The sequence below is a fragment of the Panthera tigris genome, chromosome A3 (assembly GCF_018350195.1).
Source record: "Panthera tigris isolate Pti1 chromosome A3, P.tigris_Pti1_mat1.1, whole genome shotgun sequence".
NCBI classification, from domain to species: Eukaryota; Metazoa; Chordata; class Mammalia; order Carnivora; family Felidae; genus Panthera; species Panthera tigris.
The window spans coordinates 96,010,161-96,034,569 of record NC_056662.1 but is presented as its reverse complement, the minus strand read 5'-3'; the positions used below and the strand labels follow the sequence as shown (position 1 = coordinate 96,034,569).

Here is a 24,409-nt window from a genome sequence, read left to right as displayed (position 1 = left end):
AACAATAACTCAAAAAAAAAAAAAAAAGAACTACACGGCAGGAGAACTAGGTACACCTGAAGCTCAGATGATTGTAAATAAATGACAGAAGCCTTTGTGACAGAAGGGTCTTCAGAAACATATCTCAAACTACATGTGCCAGTACTGTGCCAAAACCAATGTGTATGAGAACCAACAGTGTATGTAACAGAAATCATAGTATAGGAGGTATGAACACTGCTCTCGTAGGTTTACAATCTATTTGAAAATATAAGACTAACTCAGTAAATAAATAAGCAGCACTCCATTGTATTCAGTATTTTCTGAGTGCTCGTTGTAATACTTCTAAGAATTTTTCACCAAATTACCAGAGAAGCCATAACGTATAACCGTATACATAACGTATAACGTATAACGTGGGATGTGTGTGTGTGTGTGTGTGCGTGCATGTGTGTGTGTATTAGAGGTAGAAAGATAGAAAGAGAAGAAGAGAGAGAATGGGAACAGAAAGATTAAAGTTTATTTTTAAGCAACATTGTTAAGAGTATCAGGAAATTCATATTGAAAAGAATGGACATTAACTTTTATATCCTCCTCACATTTCCTTTTTTATTATTCCTAAATTCTCTCCTCCACCCACCACCAGTAATTAGATATAAATCCATTAAACAAGAATGGTGTGCTTGCTGATCTTTAAGATTAGCAAGGAAATGGGGGAAAGCACTGAGAAAAGTTGAGGTGCAAAGACAAGGTTTTCATTTTGCAGCCATGCTTAGGGTAGGAGGAAGTCCCTCCATAGATCGATGGTAGGTGTTAAAGAATTGTATAAAATATATTAAAATTCTTTGCCCTGGAAACTTGGGTGGAGAAGCACTTTAAGGGCAGCTTGTTAGGAATTATTAATCACAAAAATCACTACAGCTGAACTGCTAAATCTGTAGGTTAAGAGAGAATGAATGAAGAAAGAAAAAAAGGGGAAGAATGAAGATTATGGAGCCTCTTTGATAGAGCTAACAGGTTCTAGAGGTGTTGATCCTTTGTAACACCTGATGCATACTCAACTCTACTACATTCACACTATTTTTTCCTGAATCAAATGCAGATCTTGAAGCAATTCCCCCAATTCTTCATAATGTAGGCCAGTAGTGGTAAAATTCATTTTGGTTTAGAATTATTGGAGAGTTTTAAAAAATACAGACATTTGGGCTCAAACACAGAGATTAGGCCACTAGTTGTGGGATGGGACTAGATAATTTGCATTGCTACCAGTGCTGATGCTGCTGGTTTGAGAACCTCACTTGGAGGACAACTGCTACATTGATCTTTGTTACTATAAAATAGATATGTATTAGTCATAGGTTTAACTGTAAGTTACATTTCCAAAATGACTGAGTATGTCCAGTTCCACAGACTTCTACATTTTTGAAAATAAAATCACAACATGCAACTATCTCAGCTGGAACACTTTAAAGGTAAAATGTATTTAATCCTGGACCATTGTCTTCACAAATAAGTAGTAAATTGATTCCAGTAATCATTGCAATTACCTTTGTTCACACCCCACGTCTTTATGACAAAAAACAAACAAACAAACAAACAAAAACATGCTATATTGCCTATTGGTAACTCAGCATTATTCTATATAACTTTTGCCACCTTCTCTGTATTACAGAGGCTGGAGGCCAGGAAAATACATATCCCAGACTCTGTTCCCCTGCAGGGCTCTGATTTATCTTGTACCAATGAGACGCTTTTGCATAAGATTTGGGACAAGATAAGTCATTACTGCTCATATTGTGACAGCCAGGTTTCTGGCCTGAACACCGTCAAGTGGGGTTTGGTGGAGGGCAGGTGTGTGTGCTTTGGTGGAGGGAAAGTGCAATGTTTTACCAGTGATTTCCTATTTTCACTCAATTTGATACTTCCGGTAGATAAGATCACTGCTGGGTATTCTATACAGGTCCAGCATTTCGTTAATTCCTGTAGAAGAGGAGAGCCTTCCTGGCATCCTCGTGGTTATTACTGACCATTTTTTAATTTTCCAGATTTTATTTTTGTTATATATTTGATGGTACTGTCTACTGGAAATAAGATATTGAGGAAATGTACTGTATCTTATACCAATGAAAGCCAACTGTATACAGGTAAAATGATACCAAATAATTTTGACTTTAGTGATGTTTAAACCTCATTGTAATCCTGGTGACATGAATAAAGAATTATTAGCATTCATTTTTTTCCTTTGGGAAGTTTTCAAGATAGTGGTGACAGATAATTATACTTGACTTAGGCTCTAATTTGCAACCATGTTACCAATTTCAAACTTTTCTCTCCAGCTTTAATGACTGGTACACAATTGTAGATGGATAAACCAGGGATTTAACAGACACATTTACTGTCACAAAATCCTGAGTCACAGTCATTGTTGATGTTTCTTTGCTTACCAACACTAATAGGTCTGGCCTTTTCTACTTTACAGTCATTATTTGACTCCTGAGAGAGCATGGTGGTTAGTTCTTGGTTATGGATCTCACAGTTTCAGAATGTATAACGCTAAAAACATTTCTCTTCAAAACACATGTAATAACTGTCTGAACACTTTCAAAAAATGGTGTTCAGTATCAGCATGGGGAAATATTTGAGATTTATAATCCTGATTGGTTTTCGTTATTGCTCAAAACTACATCCTTCTTAGACCTTGAGATACTTTCTAAATCTAATATCATGGAGATAGTACAGTAGTATGTATTCTGAGATTACAAGTCATCGATTGCTTAAATCTCAGACTTGAGGATTGAATCATAAACGTTGTTGTCTTGTGGTCACAATTTCTTTGGTTACATGCTTAGACTAAAAAAGTGGCTTAGCAGTGACATTTCCTGAAACTAGTCAGTCATTACTATTTGTACAAATAATAGCAAATTTCACAGTCTGGTTCACCTGTGCACTTTAGGTGGCAGAGGCTGCATGGGCACAGAATGCTCTGGACAAGAGGTATTGAAATAGAATTTTAGTCTCCAGTTTGTCAGTAATGAGCTATAGTTCCTGGGCAATGGGGTCGGCTGCAGCTTCATCCAGTCTCAACATCCTGTTCTGCAAAACAAAACAGCTCTTTAATAGTAGATGAGAAGGTCCATAACAACTATACAATTTTACAATACTTACAATAATTTCATTGTGTGTACTTGGTGTGACTTCATTTACTTTTAGAATAAGCTTTTAAGAAAAGTCTTGAATGTAATTCTGTTTCATTGGAACAGATTTGTGCTTTTATATACTTATTCTATTATATAATTGCAGTAAGACTGATATTCAATCAAGGATCTATTGTAACAAGCAAAAACCATACTCCTACATGTCAATTAGTTCACAGAGCTCTCCCTCCATAATGATAACCTAGGCCAGTGATAAATTGCTTAAAAGAAAAAAAAAAGATTAAAAAAAAAGACTATTTGGAGTATATATAACTAACTGGCTTTCACAAAGAGCTGTGCACTTCAAAATACTGACTTACATTTACCATGACAGTTGGATTTGGATTAATTGTCACATTTCACCAGATTTGTGTTGGAAGTAGCTGCAAAAGTTCCTGAAACATTCTTGTACATCTAGGACCATTGCGGAAAGTGAGCTATCATTCAGGCAGTCTACAATTAGTGCTTGACACCCAGGATTAGACAACAGAGAAACACTGTCATTCAACCCAGGACTGACTTTTTTCTTTGAAATAACCTTTTCCCTTAAGACAAGTGCCTTGATGGTTCCTGACATTTGGGACAAAAATTTTAAATAAAAGAAAATAAAATCTAAAAAGGTCAAAAGTTTTCTAAAATCATGTTGTGTAAAATATTTGGATCTTGCTAAGTGACAGCTAAAAGAACTCTAGGTACTATTAAATGCAAACATCCTTTTTCCCTTGCATTAATGCAACATTAAGATGGTTCCAGTTTGAAATAAAAGTGAAGAATGCAAGAGATATCATTTCCCTAGAAGCAACCATTTTTTTTCATTCTCTGTAGATAGTTTGCAAGATTAGGAACCTGCCAGCTAAAAATAAATTCCAGTATCCATAAGATTGTGGAAGGAGAGCCGATATTGTTAGGAAAATCTAAGCCTCAAGCACCTATGTGACATAAGGAATAATTTTAGTTCAATTAAACTGAAGAAGAATTTCTATTTGTGCATCTGTTATTCAATATTTGTCAATCCAAGTCCAACATGAGAAGGTACTTTTCTCCTGAGTTTGTAGTGGGGATCCCTCTCCATAAGACTGATACAATTTCTATCTTCAGTGCAAAATCACTAAAAAGGGATTGATTTATTCATCAACTAGTCTATAAAGTAAACAACAAGTTTCATTTATATTCTCTCCTCATCCAGGCAGCCAATTCATTCAACAAAATCAAATAGATTTTCTAGCAGACACTGCATTCATTTGTTCATTCATTTGCTGGAAGCTTAAAGGATGAATTGAGAGATGAAAGGATGAATGTCCCAAAGGAAACGATAAGAAGAGCAGAGATTATGCATCATAAAAATTTCAAGTGGCCTCTGGCCATCCCCCATACTACCCTTGACAAAGCACAACGTGTGCCTTCATCTTGCTTAGGCCAAGTGGCCCCTGCCCTGGTCCACAAGGCCAGAGCATTGTGGACGTAAGGAAAGCATCTAAATCTGCAGGTGTGTGATCCTAGAGAAGCACAGAATGCCAGTAATGGAATGAAACTTAGGGGTTACAAATGAGGAAACTGAGGCTCAGAAATGTGATCTAGCTGATGGAAAGGCACAATTGGCTATAGAAATCACATATTTTAAATGTTAGACCATAAGATGAGAAATAAGTAGTTCAAAAGGCAGTGGAAGTTAGATTTGGGTGATGGGCAAAAATATTAAGCTGGATTGGAGGGAAAGTGTGGCTGCTGATTATTAATCTGTTTCTTTTCAAAGCTTGTTTTTTTTTTTCAAGAAAGTGACTGACACGTAATGTAATAAGAGTGAGAAGGTGACAAGAAAAATAAAATGACAGAATCGTCTATTAGGAAATCAAGGATGAGAAGGAAATGCCAACAACTTTAAGTGAGATCTAAAAAAGGTTATGGTTCAGGATACAAAATATTGCACTAAAAGTTATGTGAGTTAATCCACTAAGGTTTTTTGTTGTTATTGTTTAGTTTACCATCCTGTTTCCTGTTCACTTCTGAGTTAAAATAAATGGAATGCAGACAAAATCATCCAGGAGAGGTGCAGAGAAGAAAAGACTTTTTAAATTGTGATTCTTGATCCCATTTCTGGGGCTAATTTAATTCTTTATTCATCAGAGCTCTTAGTAATATGGCTTTTTATTATCCATTCCCTATATGCATTCATTCATGTATGTTTAAAAATCAGGAAGGATTTCCAAGCTTCTTTAGGTAAGGTTAGAAAGGTTCAAAATAAATAACTCTCTATGGGAGTAATTTGGGGTATTGCAAGACCAGTTTCTTAGAATCACCTGCTGAGATTTTTTTTTTTAATTTATATAGTATCTCTTCTCTGTCAAATCCTGATAGCTTCCCCCCAATTAGTCCCTCCCCTTGTCAGTGTCTCTCAGTTTCCTAATGATCTACTCTTACCTACAGAAGTAGATACAGCCTTTAGGTACATGGAAGAAGAAAAAAATACTTAAAACCTGGCTGATTTACATAATTGAACTTAGAAACTTTATTTTTGTCCTGAATTAAACATAAAACAAACAAAAATAACAAAATAACAAAACTTCCAAAAAAAGTGGCTGGGATTTTTCTTTAAACTAAATATTTTTCACCATCAATGTATTTGGAAGATTAGCTTAAAGAGCTTTGAAAAGGGATGAAATGGAGATTTCTTTCGCTAAATAATTTTTCTTTGGACTAAACCATCTCATTCTGGCTAGTATGAAGGCAAAGAATAACACAATAACAATCTGTCATAACAATAGCAGTTTGTTATTCTTGACCATTTGTTCTAAGAATAACACAAATGAGTCAAGTAGGACAAATTGAGGAGATGATCGAAAACGGAAAGAAGTAGGCCGAATTATAAATGCATACCCTTTTTTAATGGGAACAAGTTTCTCAGTTCTAGCTACTTTTCCTTGAGTCCCCTTCGGACTCTGTGCTAATAGCTCAGAGTCTGAAGCCTGCTTCAGATTCTGTGCCTCCCTCTCTCTGCCCCTCCCACACTCATGTGCACACACTCTCTCTCTCAAAAATAAATAAACATTAAAAAAATTTAAAAAAATAGTGGGCAGTTAAATCCCATCTTTCAAACAACTACACTATCACACAAAGTACATGTGCAGGAACTTAGGGGCTACAGTTTTTTTGTTTGTTTTGTTTTTTAATTTAATTTATTATTATTTTTTAATTTACACCTAAGTTAGTTAGCATACAGTGCAACAATGATTTCAGGAGTAGATTCCTTAATTCCCTTACCCATTTAGCACATCCCCCACTTCCCCTCCAGTAACCCCTGTTTGTTCTCCATATTTAAGAGTCTCTTATATTTGTTCCCCCTCACGGTTTTTATATTGTTTTGCTCCCCTTCCCTTATGTTCATCTGTTTTGCATCTTAAAGTCCTCATACCACATCTTCTTAATCCATTCATCCATCGATGGACATTTGGGCTCTTTCCATACTTTGGCTATTGTTGATAGTGCTGCCATAAACATTGGGGTGCATGTGCCCCTTATAAACAACATACCTGTATCCCTTGGATAAATACCTAGTACTGCAATTTCTGAGTCATAGATAGGATAGTTCTATTTTTAATTTTTTGAGGAACCTCCATACTGTTTTCCAGAGTGGCTGCACCAGTTTGTGTTCCCACCAGCAGTGCAAAAGAGATCCTCCTTCTCGGCATCCTCACCAACATCTGTTGTTGCCTGAGTTGTTAAAGTTAGCCATTCTGACAGGTGTAAGGTGGTATCTCATTGTGGTTTTGATTTGTATTATTTTAAGGATGAGTGATGTTGAGCATTTTTTTTCATGTGTCGGTTGGCCATTTGGATGTCCTTGGAGAAGTGTCTATTCATATCTTTTGCCCATATCTTCACTGGATTATTTGTTTTTTTGGGTGTTGAGTTTGGTAAGTGCTTAATAGATTTTGGGTACTAACCCTTTATCTGATATGTCGTTTGCAAATATCTTCTCCCATGCTATCAGTTGCCTTTTAGTTTTGCTGATTGTTTTCTTTGCTGTGCAGAAGCTTTTTATTTTTATGAGGTCCCAATAGTTCATTTTTGCTTTTGTTTCCCTTGCCTCCGGAGACGTGTTGAGTAAGAAGTTGCTGCGGCCAAGGTCAAAGAGGTTTATGCCTGCTTTCTCCTGGAGGGTTTTTATGGCTTCCTGTCTTACATTTAGTTCTTTCATCCATTTTGAGTTTATTTTTGTGTGTGGTATAAGAAGGTGGTCCAGGTTCATTCTGCATGTCGCTATCCAGTTTTCCCAGCACCACTTGCTGAAGAGACTGTCTTTATTCCATTGGATATTCTTTCCTGCTTTGTCAAGATTAGTTGGCCATGTGTTTGTGGGCCCATTTCCGGGTTCTCTATTCTGTTCCATTGATCTGAGTGTCTATTTTTGTGCCATTACCATACTGTCTTGATGATTAGAGGCTACCAGTTTAAATCTCAGTGTTAAGAAAGTAAGTTTTCTTTGTTTTTCTCATCTTGGCTCTTACAAGTGACTATCTAATTTGAGTTTCATTACATGGCAGTCAGGCCTATATGGATCCCAGTCAAAGTTTACTGAATGAAAAAAATATATAGCTGCTCTGGTCTAAAGCAGTGAGTCCCAAGTTTTTAGGGTTTTTTACCAAGCCAGAAAATTTCAAAATAAATGTTGAGGACTTGCCAATGTCAAGAACATTAAAACAAAACAAAAAATCATTAAAATGCTAGATACAATGACCATAATTAAATACAAGAATTTAACATGTTTTATTAAAAAGCGAGCAGTCCTTGGGTGCCTGGGTGGCTCAGTTGGTTAAGCATTGGACTTAGGCTCGAGTCATGATCTCATGGCTTGTGAGTCCCAGCCTTGTGTCAGGCTCTGTGCCGACAGCTCAGACCACTGACTACTGATGCTGTAGACACCATCGCTGTGTAGAAAACTTTGCTCTAAAACGTCCAAAGATCTAACTCTAGATTGGTAATTCTAAACAATGTGATTTTGCCCCCCCCTTCAGATGGAATTTGACAAGGGAGGAAGGGAGTGGTTGCTACTGACACTTAGTTGGTAGAGGCCAGATATTCTGATAAATATCTTACATTCACAAAACAGTCTCTTTAATGAATCATCTAGCTCAAAATGACAACAGCGCTGAAGTTGAAAAACTCTGCTTACTCGATTGGTCCTTCACTGACAGGCAGGAATAATTGGCTGTTGGCATTTCCTCCCTTAAACCCTGGGCACTCCACTACATCACCTTCCTTATCTGTATACCATCCTGGTACTTTTAATGGGCTTATGACAGGATTATTCCCCTGACATCTAAAAGCAAACCTAAACCAAGAAAACATTGCAATTCTAAGTTTGGAAATAAACTAATGCAAGTATTTTTCAAATATCAAATGTGCTTACAAATTATCTTTTACAATTATGAATCCAAAATTAATAAATATATTTGTATAGTACATAATTGTTGGGAATATTTTTCATTGTTGAGGTTAAGTTCATATAACATAAGATTAGCAATTTAAAAAGTGAGTAATTCAGGGGTGTTCGGTGGCTCAGTCAGTTAAGCATTCAACTTTAGCTCAGGTCATGATCTCAAGGTCCCTGAATTTGAGCCCCGTGTGGGGCTCTGTGCTGATGACTCAGAGCATGGAGCCTGCTTTGGATTCTCTCTCCCTTTCTCTCTGCCCTTCCCCAACTCACTCACTCTCTCTCTCTCTCTCTCTCTCTCTCTCTCTCAAAAAAATGAACATTTAGAAAAATTTGTTAAAAAATTAGTGAAAAATTCAGTAACATATAGCACATTCATAGTTTTGTGCAACCATTACTCTTTCTTCTAAAACATTTATCACTCTGAAGAGACCCTGTGCCCACCAAGCAGTTGCTCCCCATTTCTTTTTCACCCCAGCCCCAGGAACCCATCAATGTTTCCTATTTCTATTCTAGATATTTCATGTAAATGGAATCATACAATATGTGACCTTCTGTATATGACTTGTTTCAGTTAGCATATTTTCAATGTGTATTTGCATTGTCACATATATCAGTGTATCTTTTTTTCTGTTTTATGGCTAAATAATATGACTTTTTATGTATGGATGTACCTCAGTTTGGCTTTCCACTCATCCAGTGGTAGACATGTGGGCTGTTTGTACCTTTTGGTCATGTGAATCATGCCGCTATGAATGTGTGTGTACATGTATTTGTATGAATACTTGTTTTCAGTTTTTTTAGTGACTTACTTAGGAGTGGAATTGCTCAGCTGTAAGGTAATTTTATATTTAACTTGTGAGGAACTGCCAAACTGTTTTCCACAGAGACAAAACTATTTTACATCCCCACCAGCAATTGATGAGTGTTCCAATTTTTTTACATCCTCACTAACAGTTTTTATTTTCTGTTGTTTTGACTATACCTATCCTGGTGGGTATACCTCATTGTTTTGTTTTGCATTTCTCTAATTACTAATGATTTTGACATCTTTTCATGCATTTATGGACCATTTAAATATTTCCTTCGGAGAAATGGCTGTTTAAGTTCTTTGTTTACTTTTTAGTTGAGTTGTTTTTTTTTTTTTTCTTTTTGAGTTGTAAGTGTTCTTTATATATTCTGGATACTATACCCTTATCAGATATATTATTTTCAAATATATTCTCTCTTATGTAGGTTGTCTGTTCACTTTTTTGATAATGCCCTTTGATAAACAATTGTTTTATGAAGTACAATTTATCTATTCTTCCTTTTGTTGCTCATGCTTTTGGTAACGTATCTAAGAATCCATCACCAAATTAAAACTAAAAGTACCAATGGCTAAATGCGAGGATTTCCCAACCTTACTACAGGCCTGACTTCTAAAAATTTAAAATTTTGTTGGAAATTCCAGCTAAATAAGGCTTACATAGTCCTAAGAAAAACAAAATGTGAATATAGCACAAATAAGTTCCAAGAAATCCCTGCTGACCATAATTAATTCAGAGAATCAATCAGAGCTAATGTTGTCTATTATAATATACATAACTCATTCCTCAATAATAGGTTACAATCAATATGTCCACCAGGACCAGAATTTCATTGTTTAATATGTCTGCAGGATCTATGTAACTTTAAGTGTTCTTATTTTTATGTATTTTCCTTTGATGGATGTTTTTCTGAATCTAAATTTAAGATCTATAGCCTAACTGTAAGAACAATGCTTGTTCTGAAAATGATTTGAAATCAAAGTTCATGGAAAACTCAGGCATGATCTTCATTTTACATGGATTAGGGTTCATTTTACAAGGCCATTCATTTTACGAGGCCAGACAAGTTAAGCCTGTAGACATGGATAGCATTGAACGTCTCTTCCTTACTCTTCCCTAAACATGAATTTTTTCTTTCTTAAAAAAAAATCCATTACCAAACCTACAGTCATAAAGATTAACCTTTACGTTTCCTTCTAAGGTTTTTATGGTTTCAGGTATTATATTTAGGTCATTTATCCATTTTCAGTTAATTTTTGCATATGGTGTGAGGTAGGGGTCTTTTTATCCTTTTGTATATGTATATATAGTTTTCAGCAATCGAAGAGACTGTTATTTCCTAATTGGATGGACTTGAAACCGTTGTCAAAATTCAACTGGCCAGCCATGTATGGGTGTATTTCTGGATTCTCAGTTCTATCACATCAATTCATATGTTTGTCCTTATGTCAGTGCCATACTGAATTATTGTAGATTTATAGTGAATTTTGAAATCATGAAGTGTGAAGTATTTTTGTACATAGCATTGTGCAAAGTACTAGGTAAAAGTTGAAAGAAGTTAAAACATGGTATCTGCCTTCTTTGGGAAATAATTTATATTCAAATGAGCAGAAAATATTAATGTAAGACAGCATATGACTAAATACCAAAATATGTTATTCACATAATGAGAATCATAGAGTCAGAGAGTAGGAAGACAAAATAAGCCAAAATGGTTGAAAGTATTCTTAAAGCTCATGTGGGAACTGATATCTGCTTTCAAGGAAAGGTTAGAAATTCTATGAGTGAAAGAGAGGAGCATGGATTAAAATACTTTTTTACATGCTTACATTTCACTTTTCTCTATGACTTTTCTTTTTTTTTCAGATTATTTATTTTCAGAGGGAGAGAGAGAGAGAGAGAGAGAGCGAGCACGTGTGCACACAAGTAGGGGAGGGGAAGAGAAAGAGGGAGAGAGAAAATCCCAAGGCATAGAGCCTGACTCGGGGCTCTGTCCCATGAACCATAAGATTGTGATCTGAGCCGAGATTAAGAATTGGGTGCTTGGGGCGCCTGGGTGGCTCATCGGTTAAGCGTCCGACTTCAGCTCAGGTCATGATCTCACGGTCCGTGAGTTCGAGCCCCGCATCGGGCTCTGTGCTGACAGCTCAGAGCCTGGAGCCTGTTTCAGATTCTGTGTCTCCCTCTCTCTGTGCTCCTCCCCTGTTCATGCTCTGTCTCTCTCTGTCTCAAAAATAAATAAATGTTAAAAAAAAAATTAAAAAAAAAAAAAAAAAAAAAAAGAATTGGGTGCTTAACTGACTGAGCCACCCAGGTGCCCCATCTCTATGTATGTACATAGATAACCTATGTAGCTTATCATAACCTGATATTACTCTGGCTTTTATGCATGAGGAATTTGGTAAATTAGTAATGAAGATCAGGGAAACTAGCTTCTTTTGAACTATGCAAGTGATTGAGTAGTAATGAGTTCTAGAAGCTAAGGATCAATGAATAGTGCCAATATTGGTCATACAATCAAGAGCACCTTTCAAGTAGGCCCTAATTCACTCTTGAAGACTCGCATTCTGCTCTGGATTTACTGAAAAACTGAGTGTTTTCCCAATCTTCTCCTGTACTGAGAGTAACCTATATTACTCTTCTTGCTTGCTTTTCATCACATTTGTGCATGTTTTCTGATTCTATCATCATAGTAAGAAAGCAAGTGTCTATATATGCAAAAAGGGTCAGTAAATTTGTTAAAATGAAGCAAGCACAAATTCAACCTCTTTTACTGGTAAACTTATGGCTAGTTTTTTTCTGTCATCTTTGACTATAATTTCTTTTCCTTCCTTCCTTCCCTCCCTCCCTCCTTTTCATTTTTGGAATTCATCTGCCTACCAATGCAACTCCCTGCTTCTACCACAACTCTTGGCCCTTGTCATTATTCACTCACACAAGGTAGTTAAAGCTCAGATTTCAAATAATTCTTCTCTGTGTTTTTTGAACATGTTTTTAGGGAAGGTGAGTTTCTGTGAGAATTATGGCACATTATACTCAACCAGTCACTTTCTGTCAACTGTTGGAGACTCAGCAGAATAGTTTTCAGTCTAATCTACATCAAAGTCCCCATCTTCTCTTTTAAGAAACAGTGGAGGAAAAGTGTCTATTCATGTCTTTTGCCCTTTTCTTAACTGGATTTTTTTTTCTTTTTTGGCTGTTGGGTTTGATAATTTCTTTATAGATTTTGGATACTAACCCTTTATCAGATATGTCATTTGCAAATATCTTCTCCCATTCTTTAGGCTGCCTTCTAGTTTTGTTGATTGCTTCCCTTCACCGCACAGAAACTTTTTAAAACATTTTTTAATATTATTTATTTTTGAGAGAGAAAGAGAGACAAAGCATGAGTGGGTAAGAGGCAGAGAGAGAGGGAGACACAGAATCCAAAGCGGGCTCTAGACTCTGAGCTGTCAGCACAGAGCCCGACGTGGAGCTTGAACCCATGAACCTTGAGATCATGACCTGAGCTGAAGTGAGATGCTTAACTGACTGAGCCACCCAGGCGCCCCCCAGAAACATTTTATCTTGATGAAGTCCCAATAGTTTATGCTAGCTTTTGTTTCCCTTGCCTCCAGAGACATGTCTAGTAAGAAGTTGCTATGGCCAAGGTCAAAGAGGTTACTGCCTGTGTTGTCCTCTAAGATTTTGATGGTTTCCTATCTCACATTTAGGTCTTTCATCCATTTCAAATTTATTTTTGTGTATGGTATAACAAAGTGGTCTAGTTTCATCCTTCTCATGTTGCTTCTCATATTGTTCGGTTTTTCCATTGTATTATTTCTTTTTTTAGGTTTGTTTATTTAAAGAGAGAGAGAGAGAGAGTGGAGGAGGAGCAGAGAGAGAGGGAGAGAGAAAAGACCCCAGCAGGCTTTGCATTGTCAGCACGGAGCCAGATGCAGAACTTGAACCTATGAACCATGAGACCATGACCTGAGCTGAAATCAACAGTATGTTGCTTAACCAACTGAGCCACCCAGGCGCCCCATTCTATTTTCTATCTTAAGGGAAAATTGTGTGTGTGTGTGTGTGTGTGTGTGTGTGTGTGTGTGTGTGTAGGCATTGTGTGTGTAGGCATTGTGTGTGTGCTATATATATTAAATGAAATGTCTCTTAGGTGAGCTTTTTCCAAAAAAATTACTAGAGTCCAGGGTGCCTGACTAGCTCAGTCAGTTAAGTGTCCAACTTCGGCTCAGGTCATGATCTCATGGCTTGGTTTATGAGTGCAAGCCCCCAGTTGAGGTCTCTGCTGTCAACGCAGAGCCCACTTCAGATCCTCTGTCCCCCTCTCTCTCTCCGCCCCTTCTCTGCTAGTTTGCTCACTCTCTCTCTCTCAAAAATAAATAATAAAAAAAAATCACTAGAGTCTAAGTTAATAAAAATCGTAAGTTTCAAAAGAAATGGTTTTGCCTAAGATTCATGTAATTGAAGAAAAAGTGTTCCCAAGGAGTGTATTTTAAAAGCTCCATTCTGGCATTTACTTGCATTTCTATAATAATAATTACCAAACAAAATTGGTCTTCCTGTACTTGATGGATAGCCTTATGAATATACAAAGACATTCTCATAACCATGAGCTGTGTAAAAGCATGTACATTTGGAATGGAATATCAACATCTTGGGTTGCCTCATTCCTTAGAGGCTGTGGAGGTCTGATGGAACAGAGGAGCACTGATTTATTGCAATGCTAAGGACTATACCAGGGATGTCTGTGATCCAACTCTGGAAATACAGAGCTCATCTAAAGCAGAGACTCCCAAGAATTGTATTCAGGCTGCAAGCATAGACAGATTTTTTGATGCCACCTTGTTTTCCATAGTTCCTGCACCCACACATAATTGAATATCATGTTGGAGTTGTAGAGGCACAAATGCAGCCCCTCCATGCTGTCCGTAACAGCAGGTGACATAAGTGCTTTGGAAACGTGAAGGCTCATTTTAGGAAACTCATCTGTGCCTAATTCATCCGTGGAGCAGAGTGCCTAACTTTGGGTTAGTTTCTCTCCGTTGCGATTTACTTCCTCTTATTTGAGCTCTCTGTGTGGGTTTGATAAAGCTGCTAAACCACTCTGAATCTTAAGTTACCTAACTGTGAAGTGAGAAACTTCAACACGGTGCTATTAAAAGTCTAAATACATGTAAAATCCTGTGTAACTATTCTATGATAAGGGAAATTATGTAGCATTTGTGTTTTGAATGATTTAATTATAATTTAGTTCAAAACCTACTTTTAAGAATTAACAGGAAGGTCCTTTGGGATAATTTTTGTGGGTAATCGAGCTGACTGCCTCTAAAAAGGCAGCTTATTGCTGTCCTATAGAACTTTTTATAATGATGTGTAGATATTTTGTATCTGTGTTGTCCAATACAAGTGTGTCACTAGCCACATGTGGCTATAGTGTGAGTGAAGAACTATTTTTTATGTTAAGTAATTAAATTTAAGTTAAAATAGCCACACGTGGTCAGTGGCTACTGGATCAGCACAAATTCTAGCCTCTATAAAAATATCTTGATACCGTATGCATTTCTGAAACAACTGCTTGCATAGTATCTTCTTTTTTTAAATCACAGTTTGAAAAACAACAACAAGAAATAAAGATCAGTTCATCCAGGGTGTCTTCTTACTATTGTAAGACAATTGTATTCTTTGTGCTATGGACTGTGATAATGACTCGATGTCATGTTATTTAGGACGTGTCCATGGACCTCAAATAGTGCACTGGCTACTAAAATGACAGGTATAGGGCGCCTGGGTGGCACAGTCAGTTGAATGTCTGATTCTTGGCTTTGGCTCAGGTCATGATCTCACAGTTACTGAGTTCAAGCCCCACATTGGGCTCTGCACTGATGGCACAGAGCCTGCTTGGGATTCTGTCTCTCCTTCTCTCTGTCCCTCCCCTGCTTGTGCTCTCTCTCTCTCTCAAAAATAAATAGATAAACTAAAATGACAGGTATGTATATTAAATATCATATGACAGCCATGTATGTCTTGATACAGATAAGCACAGGGTGCTGCTAGAATCCAGAAAAAGTCGTTTACATCTGACTAAAAGGAAATGCATTCACAAAGAGGTGACATTTGAATTGAATTTGAAAACTAAAAAGAAGTAATGGGACTTAGACAATAGAAAAACTTATAGCCATAAGCAGAATTTCTAGATAAAATAAAACAAGATAGTTTTAATATGCTTACAAGAAAAAAAAGGAATTTTCTATTTTTTTTTAAAAAGGAAAGAAAATTGACAACTAAATTGGTAAACACACAAACTAACACTGCAGCTGCCGCTGGACTATATTGGCCCTGGAGGTTATTGCTCTTTGTAGTCTAGAGGTTTGGGGTTTGCAGTCTCCCCAGGATACTAGACAAGGTCATGGGAGTGTAAACAGAGACCTCCGTAAAACCAGCATCCTGTAGCAAAAGGCTGCACCCTTGGTGAAAGGTTGGACTAGCCACCAGAGAAGACAGTGAACCACACAGTATCTCTAAGGTAGTGATTCTCAAACTTGGCTGCATATTAGCATCACCTGGGGAGCTGACAAACAAACAAATGCACATCAAAGGAACAAAAAGCAAGGATGCCAAGGCCATGTCTGCCAGACTAATTAAATCAGAATCTCTGTGGGCATCCATCTTTATTTAAAGCTCCACAGGCAATTCCAAAGTGCAGCCAAGTTTAAGAACCGCTGTTGGAGGTGATCTTCTCTGAGAATTTAGAACTCTAAATATCACGCAAAAATGGGATTTAAATTTATTCTAAAGCCTTGAGCAGAAAATTGTAATCAGAAATACTAGCAAGAATAGCCCCCCCTAAATTACTGATACTCCTGGGCTCCTGGCAAAAGCACCCTATAGGAATATTTCCACAACTTGGGATGCAAAACGAACTTTTCCAAAGTTGAACTAAAAGAAAAAAACAAAAAACAAAACCAAACCTGGATTCAAAATTCCACAACGAATAACACTCAGCAATAAAGGCAAAATTAGAAGTTCAGAAGGAATATATAAATTATCTTTTATAATGATTTCTTAAAAGGAAAGAAGAAAAGGTAAAAAGAAGGAACTGTAAGACCAGACAATCATTATTGAAGGTTTATTTTGTGCCAGGCCATGCCAGGCACATTCTATGGGTTTGGTGTTACTGGTAGCTTGAAAAATGAAAACAAAATGAAACCTAGAGGAGAATGCGTGTATGAGAGAACTTAGGTTTTGGGGTTTTTTTTTTCATTATTATAATTGTTGACTTTTTAATTTTAGGTATTTAGGTAAAACATTTGCTAGGAAAATTTTGCTAATGCACATTTCAGAGGACTATGTAGAACATACAGCCAATCATTGTCATTCACAGAGGGAAGCAATGAGCCCCTGAAATTAGCCTAATGGTCCACAGCCTCTAGTGCTCACCTGCACCTCCTATTAGCATTTACCTCTGAAAAGTGACTTCTGAATCCCCTGACACCTGTAAATCTCCTTTCTCAATGAGGGCTGCAATGCTAACAAACTTAGTTTTAAATAGAGGCTGAATATATTCATATGCAGAAAGAAAATAGCCAAAAGAAAAGAATAGTTGAACTTTTAGATAGATAGGGGATTACTAAGTCAATTAAGTACTTTAGGTAGACATGTTTTTTACTGACTAATTTCCCAATCTTTTTCTCTTTGATAACAAAGGTGTGGTGGATAATTTTATGTGTCAACTTGGCTCGGCCACGTACCCAGATAGTTGGGCAAACACCCATCTTGAGATCCCAGTGAAGGTGTTTTTAGATAAGGTTAACACTTAAATCAGTAGACTTTGAGTAAAGCAGATTAACCTACATAATATGGGTGGGTCTCATCCATTTAGTTCTAGGCCTTAAGAGAAAAAAATGATCTCCCAAGGAAGGAAGAATTCTGCCTCCAGACAGCGCTAAGAATTGAGCCGCAAAATAAACTTCCTTCAGTCTCCAGCCTGTCAGCCTGCCCTGCAGATTTTGAACTTGCCAGTCTCTACAGTCTTGTGAGCCAATTCCTTAAAATAAATCTCAGTCGTTCTCTCTCTCTCCCCTCCCGTTCCTCCCTCTCCTCTCGAGTGTGTGTGTGTGTGTGTGTGTGTACACATGGGTTTTGGTTCTTTTTCTCTGGAGAAGCCTGACTAATATATACAGCAAATTGCATATTGGCTCCATTTCTTTGCTGCTTCCTCTATCTACAGCAATTTACATTTGACTTTGCAGTCTCTCCTATTGAAAATGGAATGTATTTTCCACTTCATAAATTTGAGCTTGATCTTGTGACTTGCTTTGACCCTTGGGCTCTTAACAAACGTTGTAGAAGGAGAGGCTTTACAATGTGCTTGCTTGATTTTGCTGCTTTCCTGCACCTCTACGATCTCCGTCAGAAGACTATGTTCTGACGAGCCCAATGGCAGTTGGAGACAAGGGCACAGACTTGACCCAGATCACTTAGGCCATAATATGGGTGGCTGAAGCAAAGTATAGCTGAAGAAAAGTTATGAAACAAGGGTCAGGGCCAGTTGTGTAAGTCATCCACATGAATATTAAAGTCCTACTTATTTTGTCTAGGAATTAGAGAAATTATCAGCCTCTCCTTGAAAGAGATACAGGCCTTAAAGATAAGACAAAAGTAAAAAACATACTGTATAGAGGGTTAGGGAATACATTTTTGCTTGAATATTTTTTAAGATTAAGATTGTAAATACTATTTTCAATTAAAAAGTATACAGTCCTGGGGCGCCTGGGTGGCTCAGTTGGTTAAGCGGCCGACTTCGGCTCAGGTCATGATCTCGCGGTCTGTGAGTTTGAGCCCCGCGTCGGGCTCTGTGCTGACAGCTCAGAGCCTGGAGCCTGTTTCAGATACTGTGTCTCCCTCTCTCTGACCCTCCCTCGTTCATGCTTTGTCTCTCTCTGTCTCAAAAATAAATAAACGTTAAAAAAAAAAAAAAAGTATACAGTCCGTAAAATAATTTAAGTAATCCCTTACATAGTTAGTTATGCAGGCAATAGAGCAAATTTAATGAAAATAAACTTGAACGTTTATCTTTGAGAATATTTAATGCTGGAAATTCAGAGAACTTGACTATTGAAGATTGTTGATCAGATTCGTTTTTCTTGTCAATCACATCTGGTTAATAGTTACCTCTGTGCATGGCACCACTTTCCCATAAGCCCAAACAAATGTGTTTTCCTTGTGATCTCACCAAATATTTATTGTCTTGGCACATTGACTTGATTTATTAATTTGAATTTAAGCTTTCCTTTAGGTGTCATTAGAATCAGAGGTAAGCTTAGGAGGCAGTTTTAACACATTATATGTCTCCTTCACATGCGCTTTTTTTTTCTCAAGGATATGAAGGCAAATGATATTTAATGATTAATATTAAATTAATATTAAATGTTAAATATTAATTTTCAAAATTTATGTGTAATCAAGCAAGATCATGTGCTGAGAGTATTCCTGTCCTCAGAAATACTAAATATACCACAATGAAAATAAATAATAGATACATGGTTTGTCATATTGGAGAATGATCAACTAAGAAATGTTACTTTCTGACAAAGCCAGAAACCTTCATAATTTAACTTATTTATTATATTTTTTTCCTCTTTAGTTCTCAAAATTTCCTTGTATTCCACTAAAATCTCACCCCTTTGAACTAAAACTGTCTAATCTTGAACACCAAAATTTTTGTGTCAGTTGCGTGACATTATTTAAACCTTCCTAAAGCTTAATTTCCTCAATTAGTAATGGGAGGGTAAAAAGAGAATTAATCAATCAGAAGGGTGCATAACAATTATAACACAATCAAAAAGCATATCACAGTGCCTAGAGCCTGATGTGTACTCAAATGTTAACTTTTACTTATTTATTGTTAATTTGAGTATAGTGGACACACAATGTTACATTAGTTTCAAGTGTACAACTTAGTGATTTGACAAGTCCCTACATTATACTGTGGTCACCACAAGTGTGGCTCCTATCTGTCCTGTTCCCTTACTATTATAATATTGTTGATTATATTCCTTACGCTGTGCCTTTTATTCTTGAGATTTATTCATTCTATTACTGAAAGCCTATATCTCCTTCTCTCCTTCACCTATTTTGCCCAATCTCCCACCCCTCTCCCCTTTGGCCATTTGTTTTTTGTATTTATAGGTCTGATTCTGCTTTTTATTTGTTTTGTTTGTTTGTTTGTTTTGTTTTTTAGATTTCTTTTGTGGAGTGGAGTCATATGGCATTTGTCTTTCTCAGTCTGACATTTCATTAGGTTCATCATTGTTGCCTCAAATGGCACAATCACATCCTTTTCGTGTTTGTGTAGTATTCCATTGCATATATGTAACACATTTTTCTTATCTATTTGTATATTGACAGACACTTAGGTTGCTTCCATATCTTGGTTGTTGTAAATAATGCTGCAATAAATGTGGGAGTGCATGTATCTTTTCAAATTAATGTTTCCATCTTCTTTGGGTAAATACCTAATAGTGGAAATATTGGATCATATGGTATTTCTATTTGAGGAAACTCCATAGTGTTTTCTACAGTGTCTATAAAAATTTACATTTTCAGCAACAGTGCATGAAGGTTCCATTTTCTCTACATCCTTGCCAACACTTGTTATTTGTTGTCACTTTTATTTTATCCATTCAGATGTTAACTCTGAACTGCCTTGATTATAAACACAGCCTATTATATCAACTGATTCTCTGTAAAGTCCAGTCTCTGTAAACTTTCCTTGTTTCTTTGCACACAAAATGTGTTCAACAAATATATATTGACATAACAAATGTTTTTATTTAACTTTTAATGTTATTTGAGAGAGAGAGATAGACAGAGTGTGAGCAGGGGGGAGGCAGAGAGAGAGGGAGACACAGAATCTGAAGCAGGCTCCAGGCTCTGAGCTGTCAGCACAAAGCCTGACATAGGGTTTGAACCCACGAACTGTGAGATCATGACCTGAGCCAAAGTTGCACGCTTAACTGACTGAGCCACTCAGGCACCCCAACATTTTTTTATCCTTACCATGGTCAGGATTTATCACCAATCCTAGTGTCGTTTGAATAGCTCTGCATTTCTCTGAGTTTCTTCGTACCAGGATTTCTTGTATATCAATTCCTTCCATAAAGCAAATGATGAGATCTCACTTATATTAGAACCATATCTAATAACACTAATTATTATGGTTATCCTGACAGTGACAACTAAGGGGAAGTTTAGATTAAAAAAATGGGACACCTGGGTGGCTCAGTCAGTTGGGCCTCTGACTTGGGCATCTGACTTTGGCTCAGGTCATGATCTCACGGCTAGTGAGTTCAACCCGTGGACTCAGTACTGACAGCTCAGAGCCTGTGTAGTCTGCTTCGAATTCTGTGTCTCCCTCTCTTTGCCCCTCCCCTGCTCACACTGTGTCTCTCTCCTCTCTCTCTATCTCTGTCTCTCTCTCTCTCTTTCTCTCAAACATAAGTAAATTAAATTTTTTTTTTTAAATCACAGCAGAGGTCATGGCCCTCCAGGCTTGGTGGTAGGATGGGCAATGCAGAACATGAGAAATTAGTGTTAGCTCTGCCTTCATGATGGTTTCCAATTTGTTCCCTTAATTCAACCCTCTACTTTAATATTTTCTCCCATTGTCCGTGCAGAAGCAGCCTCCTTCCCAGTAACTTTATTTTACTCTTTTGCACAAAGGTGATCTTTATTTCATGAATTTATTCTTTTTTCTCTCTCTCTTTCCTTTCCGTGGCAACTATCATGATGATAAGTTGACAAGATCTGCATTAAGCTGTAAGCAAGGGAAGCTGGACTTTCCTTAAAAGAACAGTAAGTCTAATGTTTTTGAAGTATTTCTCATGACCTGAGAGTTCACACGAGCGTTTGTTCCCATCTGTGCGTATGATCTTTGTAATGTCATCCAATTTCCTTGCCGCGCAATAAGGTAAGGAGCCCAGCAAATTAGTAACTAGTTTGTGGTGGGGTGGGGGGGGATGGTGGTGGTATTTTTTGTTGTTTTGTTTTCTTACTGTTATTGAATAAGTCTTGATTCTCTTCATGTTGCTCTTAGAATTAAGGCCACTTGTATTAATGAACACTTCTAGAATATTTGACACATCAAGAAGAACAAAGGTGAGTACTTGCTCTTTCCTCATAAAGTAGATCTATATCAAGGAACCAAATGCATACTATTTTACAGTTTTTTCTTCCCCTGTCTGTTTTAGAGAGCTTGTTTGTTGCCAATCTAGAAAAAATTCAACAAGTGCTATTGATGTGCAGGCCAGAATACAAAGACTGACCTCAGCGAACATGTGTTACATATCAGACACTTTCTTCGATGCTGCCCAAGAACTATTTATTGTACACCACATCTGAGCCATAATTCCAGCATTCAGGATCTCACTGTATTGTCAGCCGACCTGTAACCCAACAAACAAATGCTCCACATTATGATTAATGGTATATCAAAGTCTGAACAAAATGAATGGGACACAGAGAGGGGGTAGCAAACCTCATCCATCAGCAGATTTCAGGAGGTCTTCAAAGTGATAGAGTTCATTAACCTGGAAAACGACAAAAGGAACTGCATGAACAATAACATGGAAGATGACTGGATGGAGGAATTATAAAGCCAGGAGGCATGCATGGCACTTAAGGTTTAAGAGAGGGAGAATATGGTCTGCGTAAGAAAAATGGCTTAATGCAAAGCCTCCTGTCAACCATTTAGATATTAGGAGAGTCTCCATTTGCAAAGTCAGATTAGAACATTTACATGTTGTAGTAGTTACTTAGATTAAATAGGAAAATTACAGCATTACATACTCTATCAAAAGTAGAAATTATATTTAATAAAAGAAGGTAAACATACATATTAAATGTACATATCATTATCCAAAGTTTCAATGATCTGAGGCAAGCATTGTAGACACTTAAATGTGTATTTTTCCATGTAGTGCTCTATCTAGATATATTTATAAACAAAATTAAAAATCTATGATACTTTCCCATTCTTTCAGTGTTTTTTATTTAATAATATATTTTGAACAAAATTCTCCATCTATATTATTTGAAAGAATATGTTTTATATAATATACTTCTTATGCAATCCTTATTGTTGAACTTTTTTTTTTTCCAATTTGTGAAATCTAAACATATCTGTAATTATTCTTTAAGTTCTTAAATGTCTAGTTTTGGGGTCTGAGAATATTTTAAAAATGTTTCTGTGCATTTTAATAACATTCCCATTGTGTACTTTTCTAAATACAAATGTGATGCAGAATGCACATTGAAGTTATATTTTTAAAAGACCTTCAACACAGAAATATATAAAGTAAAACATGAAAGTACCATCCTTCAACACACTTCCTCTCAGTCTCTCCTTATAGCCCAACCCCACTACTGTTGTTAAGTGTTCGGTGTGTACTCTCTCAATCCTTTGTCCTTTATTCTACATACTTGGAGTCTGCCTGTGTGTCTGTGTCTGTGCGTATAAATGTGTGTGTAAAATTATGTGCCTAATTTATCATTTATAAAATAATTATATTGTTTTTGAAATAATTCAGATCACAGGCATCTTTAATACCAGTATAGAAAATGTGAACTGATTCTTTAACTAAGGTGCAGTATTCCATGTTATAGATTGGCCCAACCCTGGTTCATGTAATTTGAAAGAAATTTATATGAGAAGGATGAAGTAAAGCTGTTTTCCAAAGGTTTTAGATTTTAAACCTAAAATCCATTCAGAGATTAGTTACTAGATAAATTATCCCTTACATGGTTAAGCACAGAAATTATTAAAATCATAAAAATTAAAAAATGAATCCTAGAATAGATGACTGCATTGATATTTTAAATGTTTCAAAACAGGAATAATTTGGAAAACTAAATATACACAAGGTGAAAACATAAGACAAGAAGGTTTTCTGATCATGGTCTCTCTGAGGAAGTGCACCCAATACACCCACACACATCCTGATTCCTGTAGGTGCAGTGACATTTGGAGAGCCATTAGCAACAGGCAGAAGCAAGTGACTGTGCTGCGGTGTTAAAGGCACTTCTGTATAAAAGGATTTGAAAGGCTGCAACTCATTCTGTAAAACTGTATTCACTGTTACAAAGTAATTTTTTCTTCTCCAATTCTCAATTTCTTCATCTATAAATTTTGAAGAATTGTAATATTTGTTCTACCTTGCAGACTGTTGTTGAAGTTCAGCTCTTACAAGCCTGTGTGATGATGCATGTATAAGCTAACACATCTTCCAGTGTAAGATCTTGCATTGAAAGTTGCTACATATGTGTATATATGCATATATAATTATTAAACGATAAAGATTATAGTAATACTTGCACTATATTTAAATGTTTATTTTTGAGAGAGAGATAGAGACAGAGACAGAGACAGAGACAGAGCATGAGTGGGGGAGGGGCAGAGAGAGAGGGAGACACAGATTCCAAAACAGGCTCCAGACTCTGAGCTGTCAGCACAGAGCCCGATGTGGGGCTTGAACTCACGAACTGCAAGATCATGACGTGAGCAGAAGTCAGATGCTTAACCAGCTGAGCCACCCAGGTTTTTTGTCCTAGATTTTGGCTTTTGCATTATGGTCACCCCAGCTACTGAAAAAATCTTCTAAGTAGTCTGGATGTTACTATGTGGCCATATAGTCAACTTTCCACATGGCCAGTCAAGACATATTAGTAACATGCCTTAAATTCCCTCATCAGCTATAAAACCTTATGTTTGTAGGATGAACTTTGAGGGAGGCAAAGTTAATATGGGCTTCTCATGAACTTTTAGTAAGTGGAGACATGAGTTCCAAATCATGACCTCCTCTTATTTCAGTGTTTTTTGTTTCTGTGTTATTTGTATTTTATTTTGTTTTTGCAATCTCCAGGAAACGCAGCTTGCTAACTTACCCAATAAAGTCCAAGGTTTGTATATTTGATGTTTTACATTCCCCTGAAATGTG

At 36.7% G+C, this 24,409-nt stretch overlaps 1 long non-coding RNA gene across 1 annotated transcript in view; it reads left to right on the top strand.

Moving 5' to 3' along the window:
- LOC122237044 overlaps positions 1-21,572 on the top strand; it is a 53,365-nt gene extending 31,793 nt beyond the window's left edge. The window contains exons 3-4 of the long non-coding RNA XR_006215243.1: positions 21,212-21,269; positions 21,511-21,572. This is a non-coding gene — a long non-coding RNA (uncharacterized LOC122237044). The remainder of the gene's footprint in view (positions 1-21,211; positions 21,270-21,510) is intronic.
- The last annotated feature ends 2,837 nt before the right edge of the window (positions 21,573-24,409 follow it).